The sequence below is a fragment of the Lates calcarifer genome, linkage group LG21 (assembly GCF_001640805.2).
Source record: "Lates calcarifer isolate ASB-BC8 linkage group LG21, TLL_Latcal_v3, whole genome shotgun sequence".
In the NCBI taxonomy this organism is placed as follows: Eukaryota; Metazoa; Chordata; class Actinopteri; family Centropomidae; genus Lates; species Lates calcarifer.
In genome coordinates this window covers 4801337-4818001 of record NC_066853.1, presented here as the reverse complement: position 1 = coordinate 4818001, position 16665 = coordinate 4801337, and the positions used below count along the sequence as shown (strand labels likewise).

General features: G+C 37.8%; 1 protein-coding gene across 5 annotated transcripts in view; it reads right to left on the bottom strand.

Moving 5' to 3' along the window:
* kirrel3b (kirre like nephrin family adhesion molecule 3b) overlaps positions 1-16665 on the bottom strand; it is a 204368-nt gene that overhangs the window by 165411 nt on the left and 22292 nt on the right. For 4 of the 5 annotated variants that reach the window (XM_051065444.1, XM_051065447.1, XM_051065445.1 and 1 more), the window contains exon 2: positions 7667-7741. The gene's annotated coding sequence lies outside the window, so the exon portion shown is untranslated. Of the gene's footprint in view, positions 1-191; positions 259-7666; positions 7742-16665 lie in introns of those variants that run through there. The other variant, XM_051065443.1, reaches the window with a different exon arrangement.

Sequence of the window (16665 nt, the reverse complement as noted above, 5' to 3'; positions counted from 1 at the left end):
ATAATTTTGAGTGTAAAAAGGCATTCTATACAAATAAAGAGTAGAAACACTCATTTAATTCAGTGCTCTTCCAGTTGTTTGCTGCTACAGTTTAACATGTTGCAAGTTCACTAACTTATCCATGTGTTACATTTGATCATATCATAGGTAACATTTCAAAGGTTTTAGAGTAATACAAGAACTAAACACACCTCACTGGAGGACTTGCTTGTTGTGTCCTTCTGGTCTTGTGCCACATGTTCCACTTGCTCAGTGTCAGGTTGCCTACTGATGATGTAATTTAGGAAACTGGTGCAAGAGAATCTTGGGAAATGTAGGAAAACTCAAAGTGCCATGATCATGTAATTTCCACTTGTGGCCACAGTGGCTGCTGTTCAGTAAAGGTTACAAAGTTCAGTTTCAAGAGTAGAAGTGACAACACAAAAGCAATATGCTACTAGTGGTGGCAGTGGAATGACTGGGAGCTTAACAGCTGAAAACTGCAATGAAAGTTTAAGACTAAGAAGGTGCAGTGTTAAATAAAGGCTTTACAGAGTACATGAACCAGCTATACCCCCAGAGTCATTAAATGTCTTTTCTTGGTTAAAAAAATGATGAAATTGCGTATTACTGCATTAACAGGTAAATAGGGGTGGCTGAAAAAGATGAATCGTTATATCAAATATGGCCTCTTGATAACTGAAAACTAAACCCCAGTTCTGTTGTTTTAGACTCTCTATTATCACTAGATTTGTTATTAATACAAATTTGCTGTTCCCCACAGTGGTTCCCTGTCGTCTGTCAAAAGCATGATGGTATAGATTTCCTATAGAAATCCTGAACAGGAAGAATGGGTAAAGAAAATAGATGAATCAATAAAATAAACAGATAAATTAAGAGATAGCTGGATGGGAACAATCAACAAACAAGTGTGGACATTTATATTCTTAACTGGATGAAATTCTTTGACTCTGGAGACCACTATGACCTCAAGCTGAACTGCATTACTATTTTGTCTTGCACTGTGTGTGAAAGTAATTGTGGAGTTCTTTGTTTGTCATAATGATCTTTCAGAAATGAAACAGCACAAATTGAAAGAAAGCTTCTATCACATACATAGTGCAAAGCAAAATCACTGAGTTAATTATTGAGGCAGAGAAGTTGAAATGTCCATTATCTCTTCTGTGATGTATAATGTAAGCTTGTCAGAAGATGTAGCTCTACCATCTGCCATTTTTCAATAAGAGAAAATTTGACAAGTCAATTAACCAAGAATATACTATACAATATTTTATTTTGTTCACAGAGTTGTCTTGTTTTATGACATTTTTAAATACAGTGGCACTGCACTATCTACCACCACAGCTCTTCAGCCCTTATTTGGCTGACAATCTCCTTGAAATATAGGAACTAGCCAAAGTGTACTAACTAACTGCACAGTAACTTTTTTAAATTTGTTTTTAACTGTGTTTTGTTTTCTCTTTTTTTCATTTTTTTTTAACCCAGCTAACCCTACAGTAACACTACCCACACATATTAGCATTTCAGTCATACACAAAAACCACACAGCTTTTAAAAACATGGGCCTCAACAGCTTGCTTCCAACAGTATCGGCTCAAATCAATACAAAGTTCAATAGCCCTGATTGAAGATCTCTGTGCTGTTGCTTCCAGCATTCCCTCTAACTGTATACCATTAAGTATCTTACAGCATTATGACTGAATTTTGTATTCAGACCCTGCACCTAACCTCTAAATCTGCATAAGATTGTCAAAGAAACAACACTGACAGGTCATGTTAAGCATGATTGGTGAGCAGTGATTCAAATTCTAGTTGCCACCATAAGTTAGGTGTGATTTTTTAAGTATGCGCACAGCTGTAGTTGTTGAGGAGAGTGGGAGGAAAACATTAAGGTAAGAAGAACCTCATTGACCTGCCAGGAGAAAAGCGAGTAGATCCAAACTTTGATTACCCATCATACCATGAGGTGTAACAACTTCTTTTCTCCCACTCATGTACCAAGGGGATTACCAGATCCAGATAGAAACTGACTTCAATGAGCAAAAGTAATTTTCAAAGATATAGAACCATCTCTTATTATTCTAACCCTTGACTGCAGCTACATGCAAACAATAACAGATGATAGGCTGTGATAATTTATATCATGTTTTGCATAGCACATATGGATTATATTGAATATTGTGAATAGAAAGAGAGTGGTAGACATTGCAAGGTTTCAGGAGTATATATAATACAGTTTGTAAGTTTTAAGATACTATTATGGTTTTCATTGTTTTTACTCTCTTTCACCACACTGGATTTCAAATGAAGCAGTGACTGTGAGGTTAAAGTGCTGACTTTGAGCAGGTGTTCACATCCATTCTGGTTGAGGAGTGTGAGTTGCAGCCCTTTTTACCCTTGGGGAGTTTGTTTATAAAAAAGGGCAACAAATTTAACATGGTTCATTGAATGTGAATGTAAACAGCCTCAAATTAAACCTGAAAGGCAGCAGAATTGCTTGTTCTGATCTGCAGCGTTCTGGATAGTTCGCTGCTGTTAGAGAAACAATGTTGTTGCTGTGATAAGCCATGTTAAGAGCCCATGCTTCTGCCAAGCTGTCACCTTGATGTCAACTGGACAGCTACAGGGTCATGGTTGCGGTAGAAGGGAGCAGACCTCACTTGTCATCATTAAACATTGGATGTTTGTTTTTTCCACAGGAAAAAGCTCCTGCACATCCCCACTCCACCATTTTGCCTGTGTGTAACTAATTTTTTTCTACTACATTCTCATTCTTCTTTCTGGCCTCAGACCTTAACTGACTTACTTTAAACCACATAGCTTCTAGATAATTTTCTTTTAAAGGGGTTACATGTAAGTTTTCTCTGCCATCTAATGTGGTTTCTTGCTAGGAGCGGGTGATGGTGATGGTCATTTGCCAAGAGCTTTAGTCATTGCTGTGGTTACAAGAGGTTAAAACACGCCTTCTGAGCAGTGCTGCTTCTTCAGGGCAGTCTGGATGCTGCAGTGAGATACAATCAAGTGATGAGGCTAGCAGGGGCTGGGGGCCGGGGCTAGCTGAGTAAGGGTATGAAGTTTGATGCTGAATTTACAACATTTGTTTTAGACTGGCAAGTAAACAGCTGTTAATTCTAACATTGATTGGGTAGTGACAGCAAAACATAAAAAATAGTTCTTTTAAAGTCTAGTTGCTTAAGTTTACTGTTACCATACAATGTAACATCAGAATAACACCAGTATAACATACATGCATGTAAACAAAATATATTTCAAGCAGTGTGTAACATGTAGAGCTAGCAACAAGCAAAGCTGACAAGTGTAGCCCATAAAGGACACTGTTTTCCTAAAAGCTCATCCACAGGAAAGCTAGTTGCGTTGATTTGATTCTATGTTTCATCATAGTCCATATCACTGTCACTGTAAACAAAGGAGAATAGAGGGGCACCAGGCTCAATGAACATGCACTCCTAACACTGCTTGTTCCACATAAATCAAAAGAAATCAATGCCAGATTGAGGATTGTGGTCTCTGTTGTGCAAATGAAGCCTGGCTCCTGAATAAGATAATAAATCCCTGCCACATTATTTCAGCTTTTGATAAATGGAGCAACATGGTGGGGGTGGGGGGTCGGGGGGCTGCAAGTGGGAGCAGGGGCATGCATCTGACTGTGAACACCTCTAATAAAACATGAGGAAGGCCTTTGATACACCAGCACAATTGCTCTCCATTTGCTATATATCATGGATCAAGCACTCTGACATTCCACTGCCCAGAAATATTTTGTCTTTATTCATTTCTGATATATTAATTTCCAAACTACATTATTGTTAAACCACATTAAGCATTTACAGAATGTACTCACAATCATGCCAGCTCATAAATTGCCTCTTTTTGGGTTTGATAGAGGAGACTGGTGTGGTCATGTCTTTGATGTTGCTCAGCTATGCATGGCCCATCAGGATAGCTGGAGCCTCAGTCAGGAGTGGGCCAAGGAGTGCAAGAGGTTTGCTATCAAAAGCCAGGCAGGTTTTAGCCTCTGACAGATGTGGGATCAGTGTCAGATGCGAGCTATGCCAAAGGGCTGGATTGGTGCAGAGGGAGGAAATGACTTGAGTCTCCTGGCCCCAGTATGTCTTTGTACCCCAGCCCCCAGGGCAAGTGATGGCAGGAATACAGAAAGGAAAACTCCACTCTAGTACATGCCACCAACCACCCCTGCATCCATTCCACCATAAAGCACTCTGCACTTCTTGATTGCTACCCGAGACCATTAGATCACCTTTAGTTCCATCCGCGCCGTTGCCCTGGCATGTCCTCTCCTTCACCCAACACCACTGCTGTGCTCGGCCAGAGCAAAGTAATGAATCAGAACCTTATTCCGTTTTCATTTGCAAGATCAAGACTACTTTCACAGATTTGAATTTTACAGGGGATATGAGACGGAGGCCTTCAACAACACATTTCTGGAGTGATACTGTTCATTTGTTAACAAATCAGAGTGAATGCATGTGTGTGTGCGTGTAGGTGTATTTTGTGTATGTTATGTGTATACATGAGTGAAAGCATTTTTTGCTCTTATAATTAGAATGGCTATATGTTTTTGCTAGCTATAGACACAGTATACATGTATTTCATGTACAAGTTGTGCACAAAATTTTGTATACATTCATAAAAGAACTTTCATTTTGAGTAACTCAGTCAGCAAACTCTGCTAGAGAAGTCCACAAAATTAAGACACATGCCAATTTCATCCATAATTAAATTGGAAAGTCTTTTATGCAGTGTGTATCTTTACACTATCTCTTACTTTCAACCTGTGACTGCTGTCCCTCTTTAATCTGTAAGATGACTTGTGTTGCTTTGGGAACACACCTAGTGTGTTGATTATGAGACCTCTTAAAATCTAATATAACTCTATTTAGAGTAAATTCCTTTTCCACAAGTTGTTTACATTATTCTGTCCACCTCCTGCTTATGGTTAGCACATTTTTGTGAGTATAAGTTCAATCTAAATGTGTAGTCAAGAGTGCATCATCTACATCCAACACTCAGTAAGTCAAATCAAACACACTGTCTGCAGGCTGAATTAGTATGCAGGGTTAACACTGCTGAGTTTTGTTGTTCCCTCAAAGCCCCCACCAATGTTATCAGCAGTCACTCAATGGTGCCACCACTGTCAAATTCCAAGAGCTGTGAAATCACTGGAAGTTCACAACAGAAGCTGCTGCCATGTTTATTTCATTGTATCCCTTCACTCCACCCATCCCTACCCATCTATTCTACACAGGAATGTTTGCCTCAGAGGTATTACTGTTGAAAATTCTCCTGTTTCTGCTGTCTCTCACTTCATTTTGGGCACTTAGCATTCAGCAGAAGGTTAGGCAAGAGGGAATTGTTGTACCTGGCACAAATATTGACAAGTGCTATTGTAGTTCTATAAGCCTCATGATTTGCATACACAGGGGAGGATATATTACACACAGAGCACAAAGACATGGATGCCAAAATGAATTCATTTCAGCAAGAGGGTGATACAAGTGATTTAAAGTGTAGTTTAAAGTGTAATGTGTAAGGTAAAGGTAAAACTGGCATGTTGTTTCCTATTTGTGCCCTTACCATTATTGCCCACAGTGAAATGGCTGATTATCTAGGGCCTTAAAATAAAGGTCCATACCACTGTCAAAGGCTTCTTCCTGTATCTACATCTTATGAATTCCAAAGAGTTTTTCCCATCATTTTCATTTACTGTTCCCCCTCCTTCCTCCATCTACCCCCAAATCATCTTCTTCCACCACACTATGTGCCACCCTTTTTCCCTTTTCCTGTCTTCTCCTTCCATCCAAGTCCTAATGGGCCCAAATACAGAGTGACAACTCTTCCTGTTCCTCTACAAAATTCATGATTAATGTTTCATTAATCATGGATTTTCAAAACATTCTGCTCCCTGGGGTTTTCTTCTACACTAAAATAAATTAATAAATGAGCCAAGTGCGCACAACCACTGAGAGACATTGCGTTTTCCATGCCATCCTTTCTTATCGCTCAAATAATGGTCATTGTTTATGGCACCACTGCACTCAAAGGTGCTTTCAGGAGAAGACTATAAAGTGAGCCAGTGTTCTACAGAGTTTTATGTGTTGTCTAAATGTTGTATCTTGTCTTGTCAAGGACTGGGGGAGGGTTACACCTTTGAATACTTATGTTTTATTAGTCCTATTTAGAAAATGTTATATACTGCATACAGTCAAAAGATGGGGATATGCTAGACTAACAGTCTATGGCACAAAAGTGGTGAATAAAGCATTATTGTAGGCTCAGTGTACTCATGCTGTATTATCTTATCACGCAAGTGGCTAAAGGTTTCCTGAATTGCAGAGGAGAAAAGCACACAAGGAGGCACATAAATACAGCACATATTATAAAGAAAAACATTGTTGTTTCAAATGAAGACTTTGCAATATGTAATAATGTAACATTGGCAAAAGAAGGAAGAGGAGACAGTTAGTTTTAAACTCATCTTCATACTGACTCCTTGACTCCAATCTGTCGATATGTCATACTGGGTCATTGTGCTGCACGAAATGACTTTCAACACTGTAAGGAGTAATATTTATAACTGATGGCCAGACTTGAAGTGAGAGAACCTAACGCAAGAACCATCTCCTGTCTTTGCTCTGTAAACAAGCAAGTCTGCCATTTCATCCAACAATCCATCTACACAAATAAATCTAAGCTGCAATATAGGAGGCATTCAAAGGATGTGTGTTTGAATGAGAGTGTTTATGTTCATGTGATTGTAGAGAAAACAGATGTCAGTCTCCTGTCAGGGCTGCAGGGTAAATTGTCTTATCTAAGTAACATATTCATCCACAGCTGAAGAGGCCAGCCATAAAGTGATGATCAAGTATACTGGCTCAACTATTTGAAGCCAATGACCTGTGGCCTGATCTTGAGAATTATTGGCCCTACTGGAGTTTGCCAGCTCTGTAATTAACTGTGCAGAACAGAGTGACTTTAAAGGTTAGTCTCAAAATGTATCCTCTGAATTTGATTGATGTGTAATTCTGTCATCTAGAAAGTGCTTGCAGTTTTTCCTGTTATACTAGAAAAAAAAAGTTAGAAAGAGGTCATAAAACCATGCTCTGTCTGCTTATTAGCACAAAAGTATGACTCCACATCTGCTATATTTATACTCTTGCCTATAAATGTGATGAGCAAATATGAATCAGGGGTGAATTATGTGTAGCATGTAGAATTTGATTTGCTAAGGAGTCACTGACATTTGCCCATTATTTAATTTTAGATTACAAAATTATTGGGTTTTCAGAGGTGATATTGTTTGCAAAGATACAAAGAGTTATTGCAAATGTTCCACAATGCAAATATTCCATTAAGGTCAATACAATCTCCATTTTACAATGTCATGTTAGGCCTCATGGTATGCTATAGGAGGAAACTTGTATAACAAAAACAATCTGACTGTTTAGGAACACTATGTATTCCCATATAAAGTGACTGTTGACTCTCGCTAAGAAAGCAACATAAATGCCGAAGGTAAACATTGCCTTGTGTCCACTCATTTGTTTCTTGCATCTTTTGCACAGATCAATGCTATTTGCCACAGGGGTCAATCTTATTAGAATTTGAAGCTATTGATCAACACTACCTTATCTGCCGTGGTGCATCTGTTTTTCTTCCTTTTCTATTTACAGCTCCTGCTTCTGTCTTGTGATCACGAAGCCTGTAATGAGAAAAATCCCATATTAGTTACTGCAGGGAGATTCAGCATGTGCCAGCCCTGCAATAAAAGGAACTGTAAGGTGGAGAGTGATTCTGCACATGTGCTGTAATAAAAGAACACTGCCATGATAATATTGATTCTTCAGGACTGGTGGATATATAGATTAATGCACATATTGGCTGATTGCTGCTTTTTTCAGAGTGGGCTTTGATTAAATGAAAAAAAAAAAAAAGTTGCATCTGACACTAGAGAACAAACATTTTTAGCAAGAGAAACTTGTCACTTCACATTTTGTTTAAGTATACAATGCAACCTAAACTGGATGGATGATCAAGCATTTTGTCTTCAGTACTTTGTCATCATATCACTGTTTCTCCTTAGAAGTGAAATGCTACTTATACCCAATAAGCGTGTGCTTACTTGATGTACTGACTCATTGACATGTTTAAAATCGTCAACAGTATGCACACATAAACAAAATCCAAGTATTAAAATTCTCTAAAAAGAATAAATAAATGAAATAGAAATAGATGTTTGCATGTAACACTTCTTAGAAATGGACATATTTACCCTGGAGACTCCATTAGAGGCTATGAAGCATTGTTAATGTTTGAAAGCAGATGTCTTAAAATGGCAGAAAGTCTCTTAGTGCGTTCACTGTGCTGGGATATGGGAGTGTGTCATGAACAAAAAAATCTCTGTTTAGCTAATATGGTCCTCTGCAGCTGTTAACTGGAGTTTAATAATGGTCCATGCAACGAGCATCCTGGAAAAGTATCACAGTTAATGGACCCCGACTGCATCCACAAGCAGTTTCTCCAGTGAATCAATGAAAGCCAAAAGAGTGCGTCATCACATTGAAACATGTACTCATCTCGCAAACGACTGAATGAATGTTAAACATGTTTTTACATGTATTTCCCCTCTATTTGAGAGGCACACATCTGCTTTTCTTTCATACTTGACTTCCATGTTGCTATTTGGGGTTAGTATCAGCAGTACTGAAAGGCAATAAAGCTTGTTGGTTGCACTGATTAACTGAATGATAGCACAAAGAATATTCACATGCTTTTTTGGTTATCAAATAATGAAATGTCACATAGACACAATCTTCTGAATAACTTCAGCAGCATCAATAATGCAAGTGCACAGAAGTTGAAACAGTGGCATGCTGCAATTATAAGGAAACTCATTAGGCCTCTTTGAATAGTTTGGGTGATACACATCATCTTTTGTCAGTCTACCACCATATAAATCTATTTGAAACCAACTCTTCCACTGCATTCTCTGCACTAACAATTATGTAGTAATATTATTCTTTTTTCTGTATGACTGGCATTTAATTATATTTCCATGTTAATATTTTCCTTCTCTCTTTCCGTGCTCTCACATTCAATCTGAATTTCTTTTCTTGCTCTGTAAATTGGAAAAAGCAGTGCGATGCCATCTTATGACAATCTGATGAGGCGACCAAATTATGTGGATGTTGAGTTGACAAATGAAATATTAACACTCAGTGTCAGGTTTGGTTCATACTCCTGTGATCAGAAATTCATGTGTGATAACAGTGGTGATTGTACAGTATGTACAGTCTAAAAAGAAAGAAAAAATAGAAAGAAAAGGCTATATAGCTGCCAGCTGCACTCCATGTAAGAAGCCATACAGTAAGTGCAAAATTGATTCAAATGCTGAAAGTAGATACTGTAGATCAGTGTAAGTTCAGTGCAGCAGTGTATGAAATTGGTGCAAATTGGATTTTGTGCAGCGAACAATGGGATTAGGGGCTGGGTCTACTAAGAGGAGCATGAAATAGCATAAATTTGCAGAGATATGCTAACAATAGTTAATGCTCATTGCTAGGCATGATAACCATCTGTCTCAATGATGTATTCCCTTTGTCTGATTTAATATTTAAAAAAAAGATGATTATGATTCAAAGACAGTCACATGAAATGGTAGTGAACAGTTTTACAGGAAAAAAAGAAACAACCAAAAAAGAACAGCAAAAAATAACAAACCCAAAGGTTTTTGTGGAGAGTTAGCGACTGTGAAAATTGTGGATTTCTAACTAAATTGGTGTCACAGCAATTGTTTTGCTTGCATTTTGGTTATCACAGACATACTGTACATATCAGATGACAAGCTCAAATGAAATGAAAACCCCACGACAATGAAGAAACATAATGAATGCTTTGGTTTCCCTATAGAGTGTGACAGGTTACTGAATAGTCTGATTAGCATGAAACTTAAATAAATTGCTCATTTGCTATGGCCCTCACAGACAGTATAGCAGATTTTAGACCAACTTGTTAGCGCCATCTTCAAAACACCAAATGTTGAAATATCTTTTGCAAGAATGGTGTTTATTTCTCTGGTAGAGTTTCAGAAACTTGGACATTTGGAATGTTTTCCATTGAGTGTGGAAGCTGTTATGGTGGCTGTAGGTGGATCAAGTCCTTTTCAAGATTGCTTTATTTCCCTGAAATGAAGACTTGATACTGTAGCAATTATAGGGTCATTCTGTGCCATTGTACCATAAAACTAACAATACGCAAATCAAACTTTTTGTCAATTGGGATTGGGATTCATGAGATTTCCTGATATTTCTTCTTTCTTAACCTTCACAAAGTTGCATGGTGAGTCTTTGATCATTCTACAGACTTTCATTAAGACTCAAGTCTGGGCCTTGGCCCTAAACATGCAGCAGTCTTTAATAAATGACCTTGGTGCTTTAATATGGGTTCTCCCCTCATGAATGCACCTGTATTTAGCTCCATTCATTACAGCCACTATTTTTATTATTCTTGCCCCATTCTCTGCTTTTGACCCTTAGATGCAGACACCACTTCAGGTGAATGGTTTCATTCCGACAACTACAAAAGAGAGTTAGCAAAAGTCAATATTTACTCACTTTACTAAGGATATTGGCTGACTTTGCAATTCATTTAAGAACCCCTGTTCTGTCTGACTAGGTCTTGGTTTCTGACAAAGATTTTTGTTGCAGAGCTAAGTTTGGTCAAATGAAGATCCAGAGCAAAGAGTGTGGGTATATATCTGGCCACTTCCAAATGACAGATCCTTCTGTGTTTGTGTGATCTCCATAACAGTTCAGCCAATCTTTGATAACTTCTCCTAAAGTACACAAATATAAAAGAAAATACAATTTAGTGTAGAGTTTGGTTTGGTCATGGTCTGGTCCATGCAAATGAATCTACAATCTGGATAATGTACATATCTGGATTACATTCAAAGAAATTAGCATTTTGTCATCATGTTTGTTTGGTTTTTTTTGTTTTTTAATCTTGAATATTAACTAACCGCGTTTGACTATAGTTTGATAGCTTTTTTGACATAGCCACAAAACATTTTCATGCACATCTTTATTTCTATCTCTGGCATAGGTATATCTCCATTATACCAGAATGTTAAAAAATAAATATAAAGAGGCCTGTTTTCGAGGGATTCATACAATGGAATAAATGCTATATGATGATGATGATGGTGTGTGTGTGCTTTGTACACACTTGTGAAAGAGGGGTGAGAAATATAAAAAACCCAAGGCTTATGCTGTGCCTGAATTTCTCATCTGTTTCTATGTATACAGTTTTCCAAGCATGAAGTGAAATGTGAAGCAGTCTTTGTTTGACACTGGTTATCAAAATACTGCACATAAACCACAGATAGCTGATCTGATGACATTTGGTGTATAAGAGCAAACAGTCTACATATTCTTACATATTCTTAATTTTCAGCATCTGCTCTAAATGTTTGAACAGTTGTCTGGTTGTTTTTAGTCCATCTGACAGGTTGAAATTCAATTTTTTTAATCACCACTAGTTAAAATATGTTCTTTATATGATTCATTGTGCTCTATAATTGACTTGCACTATAAGTTGTCCAGAATTACTGACTGCAAATCCTTTCCTTTCCATTTTAATTAACCAGCGCCTAAAGAGAGAGTGGGAGAGTGAGGGAGGGGAAAAATGAGAGTGAAAGAATGAAAGAGATCAGATCTTAAGTAACTGGCAGCTGCTTTGACAGAAAATTAGATTAATTTTCTACTGAGAGCAATCACTGTGATTTGAACTGATTAGTTCTAGGAAGATTTCTGAGGAAGCATCAGTTGGCTTCAAAAGTACTTTGTGTGTGCAATAAGATGTGCAGCACACATATTTACCCAGCCAAATCAAAGAGATGCTTTTCCGTGCATGGCATCTGTCATGATTCCGGATTTTCTGTGTAAAAACAGCCAGTGTTTCTCTGACTCGCCCCCGCATCTTAAATTTTGGATGAGTGATTAAAATTGTTCTGGTGTTGTACTTGTGTGTGAACGGCTGTGCTCTTATGTGGGCAGGGCTAATGTTATTCTTACTTTACCAAGAGGTGTCCAAGTCAGACAGATTAGAGCATTTAAAAATAGTCAACAAATTAATCACTGCATCTTAAACTGCTTTGGATCATACATATACAAATTAGTGATGATCATAATCTCATTACTGTTTAGGAGAGGAGGGTTCATCATGCAGACATTTTTCACAGCAGACATTTTGCTGCCAGGAGAAAGGTCTGTTGAAGACAGCTAGGTCATGCTGGCTGGCTAACATTTTCTAAGACACAGACAAATATCTTAATGTAGAAATTTGTGACAACTCCCAATAACATGTCTTGACACATCCAGTGTTAGGGATAACACTGAAGAAAAAAACAGGTACTGTTTGGTATAAGTACACAGGCTGTACCTAAATACAGATGAGTGAAAGAGTAACAGATTTGTAGATGAGTTGTGCTACTGCACATAATTAGGTGACCACAACATAACCAGAGGTGTAGTCAACTGGAAACAGCCGAGTCATAGCAAGGCTGATCCGTACTCTGCCCCTAACCAGATCGTAGATCTAACTGGCGGAGATTCAAGGGTGAGGAGCTGTTGCTCCTCCATATCAACAGAGAAGGATGCACCCCTGGGCACCTTCCCTTGAAGGTGTTCCAGGCATGACAGGACAGACCCAAGACATCCTAGAGGGACAACACTTCTCAGAATATTGAACCTAAGATCATGAGGAGCCAGAGGAAGCTGATGGGCTAAGGAATGACTGGTCAGCTTGTCTTATTGTCTCTGTGACCTAATTAGCACAAATAAACACCACCAGCAAAAAACATTTCAGAGTCAGTAGACAAATAAGTGAGACAATGTTATACAACAAAATAAGAAATATAAAACAGGAGACAGAGTCATGACCTTGGTTTTGAAGATTTGAGATCTCTGCATCTGTTGTGAAGAAGCATAAATGCTGTATTTGCCAAATTATACTAAGAAAGAGGATGAAGTAAATTCATACTTGAAAAAATATGCATGTGCCTCTTAGAGGTGTGTTCAGTTCACTTTTTAAAATATGTGCAAGGTGCACACAGATGTTTTCAAATCAATGTCAAACACAGCCACAGAACAATATAATAAACAACTGAATAAACAGATAAGTAAATACTATTCTATACAGCTCCTGTAAGAGGCACGCAATTCAATTATCCACCCAGGTCACAATTTTAATGAGTACACTGTCAAACAATAATAGGTTCCTAATGAACTTCAAATAATGGGGTATTGATTCAAACCAGGGCAGCAAGTTCAATTAGAAGTTGTGACATGAAAGATTAAATGCCAATTGACACACTATAGCCCTCATTAGGAAGAAAATTTTAACAAGGGAAACAAAAAGAAAGAAACAAACTCATAAAATGCCATAACAAAATCATTAATACATACTGATGACAATGCTTTGCTTATTATCACTGCTCTGCACTAACAACCATTTGCAGAGACTGTTGTAACCAATCAATAATTAGCTGGGAGATGTGTATCCCTTGTATCAGAGGCCCCACAGAGATCCTTTGATCTGCTGTGTATCGAATGATTACACTCAAAATTAATTGTACACAGATAACAGACATAGTCAAATGGGCACAGAACACCAGAGACGACCCATTTACATGAATATTAAATTCATTATTTCAACTAGCATCTTTTATTTACCTATTTATTATTTTGTTATTGTATTGTGTTTTTGTTTACTTTTGGGGCTATGACTATACAGCATGTGATGAAATTATTTTGTCATATAATGACAGGAACATGCTTAATGCCATTTCGTGCAATGATTCCTGAACTAATAAGCCAGATTTGAAACACAAGTTGCATATGGTGGACATGAATTATTTCAACATATGGACTGGGACACAAACTGGATTATGTGACAATGCTACAAATTAGATTATGTGATTACAATGCAACACACACTGTGTGATTTGCAGTGGGTTTCATCCACATATACTGTATTCTAATTTCTCTTTAAAATTGCAGTTTCAAAATATTTCAAGAAGGGTCTACCTCCTTAGACAAAATTGAAAATGCTATTATTCAGTTTGCATTCATGTTAATCATGTAATGCATTCTTTTAATAAATAGTAGAAATAAAGTGTCCAAAATTGCATTTTACTGTATACATGTTTCTGAATGTATACAGTAAAAACTACACATTTCGTTCCCAAATGTTAACACAGGTCTACTTGTATTGGGTTGAGTTCAAATGTCCAGGTGGCCCTTTGTCCAAAGACCTAATAAAGGGAGGCCAAAAGGGAGTCAGAAAGTTCTAAATTTTAGCTTAAAATGTTAAGTATTATTGATAAGGTTTGTAAGTCTTCGTCACCAAGCATACAACTATGAGGAGATTCATTTTTCATACATCTGAAAACTCCAACAGCCCCAACCCAAATACAAGGGCATCTTTCTTATTTGGGTCACACAGACCATTGCTCACCAAACTTCTAATTTTGTGTTTTGGGGAACAGCAGCATGCAGGATTTGTGTCACAGTGACTCTATATAAAAAGGCTCCAATGATCTGAGGAGAAAGAGAGACACACAAAGATGGGGTGAGAAACGATATTTTACAGTATTGATCTCTTTGAATACTATAGCTGGTCTATTGATATTCCCTGTGGTGGAGCATATAGGACAGCCTACATTTGGGAAAATGAAAGCAGAGAGGCTGTAGTGGAAAGCTTGTACACCAACTGATATTGAGCTTGGTCTCAGTGGGTTTGGTGTTTGTGTGTGTGTGTGTGAGTGCGCGCTTGTGTGAAGTACCATAAGGGCATGTCTGTGTACATCTGTATTTTGATTCATGTGCCTCCAATGTGCACTCATGTGTGAAGAGATGGTAAAGATTGAAATTAATTAGAAGGCAGATATTACAGATAGATGCAAGGTAATGAAAAAGATTTTAGAGGCCCTTAAATGAGAAAGTAAGTAAAAGATTAATGCAGTTACACTTTAATGTGTTGAAATTAAACTAGCTGAAGAGAGCTAAGCTAAAGAGACTGCATTGTATACCATTTGTAAATTTCCCCATTGTGGTATTAATAAAGGATTATCTTATCTTATCTTATTTGCACTTTATTTTAGAAATCAATATAGATTTTTCTTTCTGTCTTGCTTTGCCTCCAGCTATTTGAGACTTTCCTCATCAGATTTTGTTTTTTCCTCAAATGCGTATAATATGAGACTTAAACACCCGAGTTAGAGTGCTGTCCTTTCCCTAACCTTAACTATATAGTTTCAGTTTAGCTGCCTGAAGAAATAGTTGGGAAATACACTTATCCACTGTCTTGCCAAGAGTTAAATACAGAAGATTGACACTGCTCTCATGTCTGCAGTAAATGTGAAGCTAGCACCACTGGCCAGATAGCTTGACTTAGCTCAAAGACTGGAATCAAGAGATAGTCTGGCATGTAAGCCCTTGTAACATTGCAATTTGTTGTTTGTACACCAAAGTTTTGTACAGATTGAACAAATGATATATAACATGTTGATTAGCTTTACAAGCAAGTGTTTTTTTCTCTCATTGGACTGAGTTTGGCTACCTGTTTGCCCCCTAACCAGATGCCATCGCTAGCTTCAATTTCATCAGACAGACATGACAGCAAGATCGATGTCCTCATCTAATTCCCAGCAAGAAGGCATATAACTAAATATATAGCATCTAACTTTTCCTTTAAGTATAATTTAACCATAGCAGTAGCAGTTTAGCACATGTTCCCCAGATATGCTGATATGGGGGTATGGGCACATTGATTTTGTACCATTTTGTATACAATTTTGATGCAAGTAAAACAATTTTAATTTTGGAATTCCAGTGTTTGGATTCTATGTTTGGTTGTTAATACTTGTTCACACACACACACACACACACACACACACACACACACACATATATATATACATATATATATATATATATATATATATATATATATATATATACATATTATATATATTTTTTTTTTTTTTTTTTCTTGGTGCACAGCCAGACTGCACCTAGCCTTTCTGCTCTTATTCAGCCCGTTTCATTCATCCCTCTGTCTCACCCTCACTCTCTCTCTGTCTCTCTCTCAGTGTCAGTGACAGGGTCTGTTACATGAGCAGACTGCCAGCATGCTCAGTGCCAACTTCTCCCAGCTCTGGGGATGTGGTGAGCAGCCCTTTATCTCCGGGAAACAGACGCGTCCGATCACCTCCTCAGGGGGCTAGTGTGGGCAGGGAGGGCGAGGAACGGGAGGAGACCAGCAGGATTTTTTTCCTCCGCCTATTCCAAAGTCAGAGTCATTCAAAAATCCATGCACACACACACACAGACACATTAACAAAGTCTGAAGCTCATGTTACCAAGTTTAAGGAATGGTGATAATTTATGATTTATGTAGTAATTAACATACCTCACCATATCCCTAAGGGGAATGATGCTGGTAGTATCAGAATACCACTTGCCTTTCTCTTTCTAAGCATTCTTCCTTGGCAACAATTGGCACAAGTTGCAGCTTCACTGACCTGTATGATATATTTGCAGAAGAGAACTGTCTTTGTTTCAA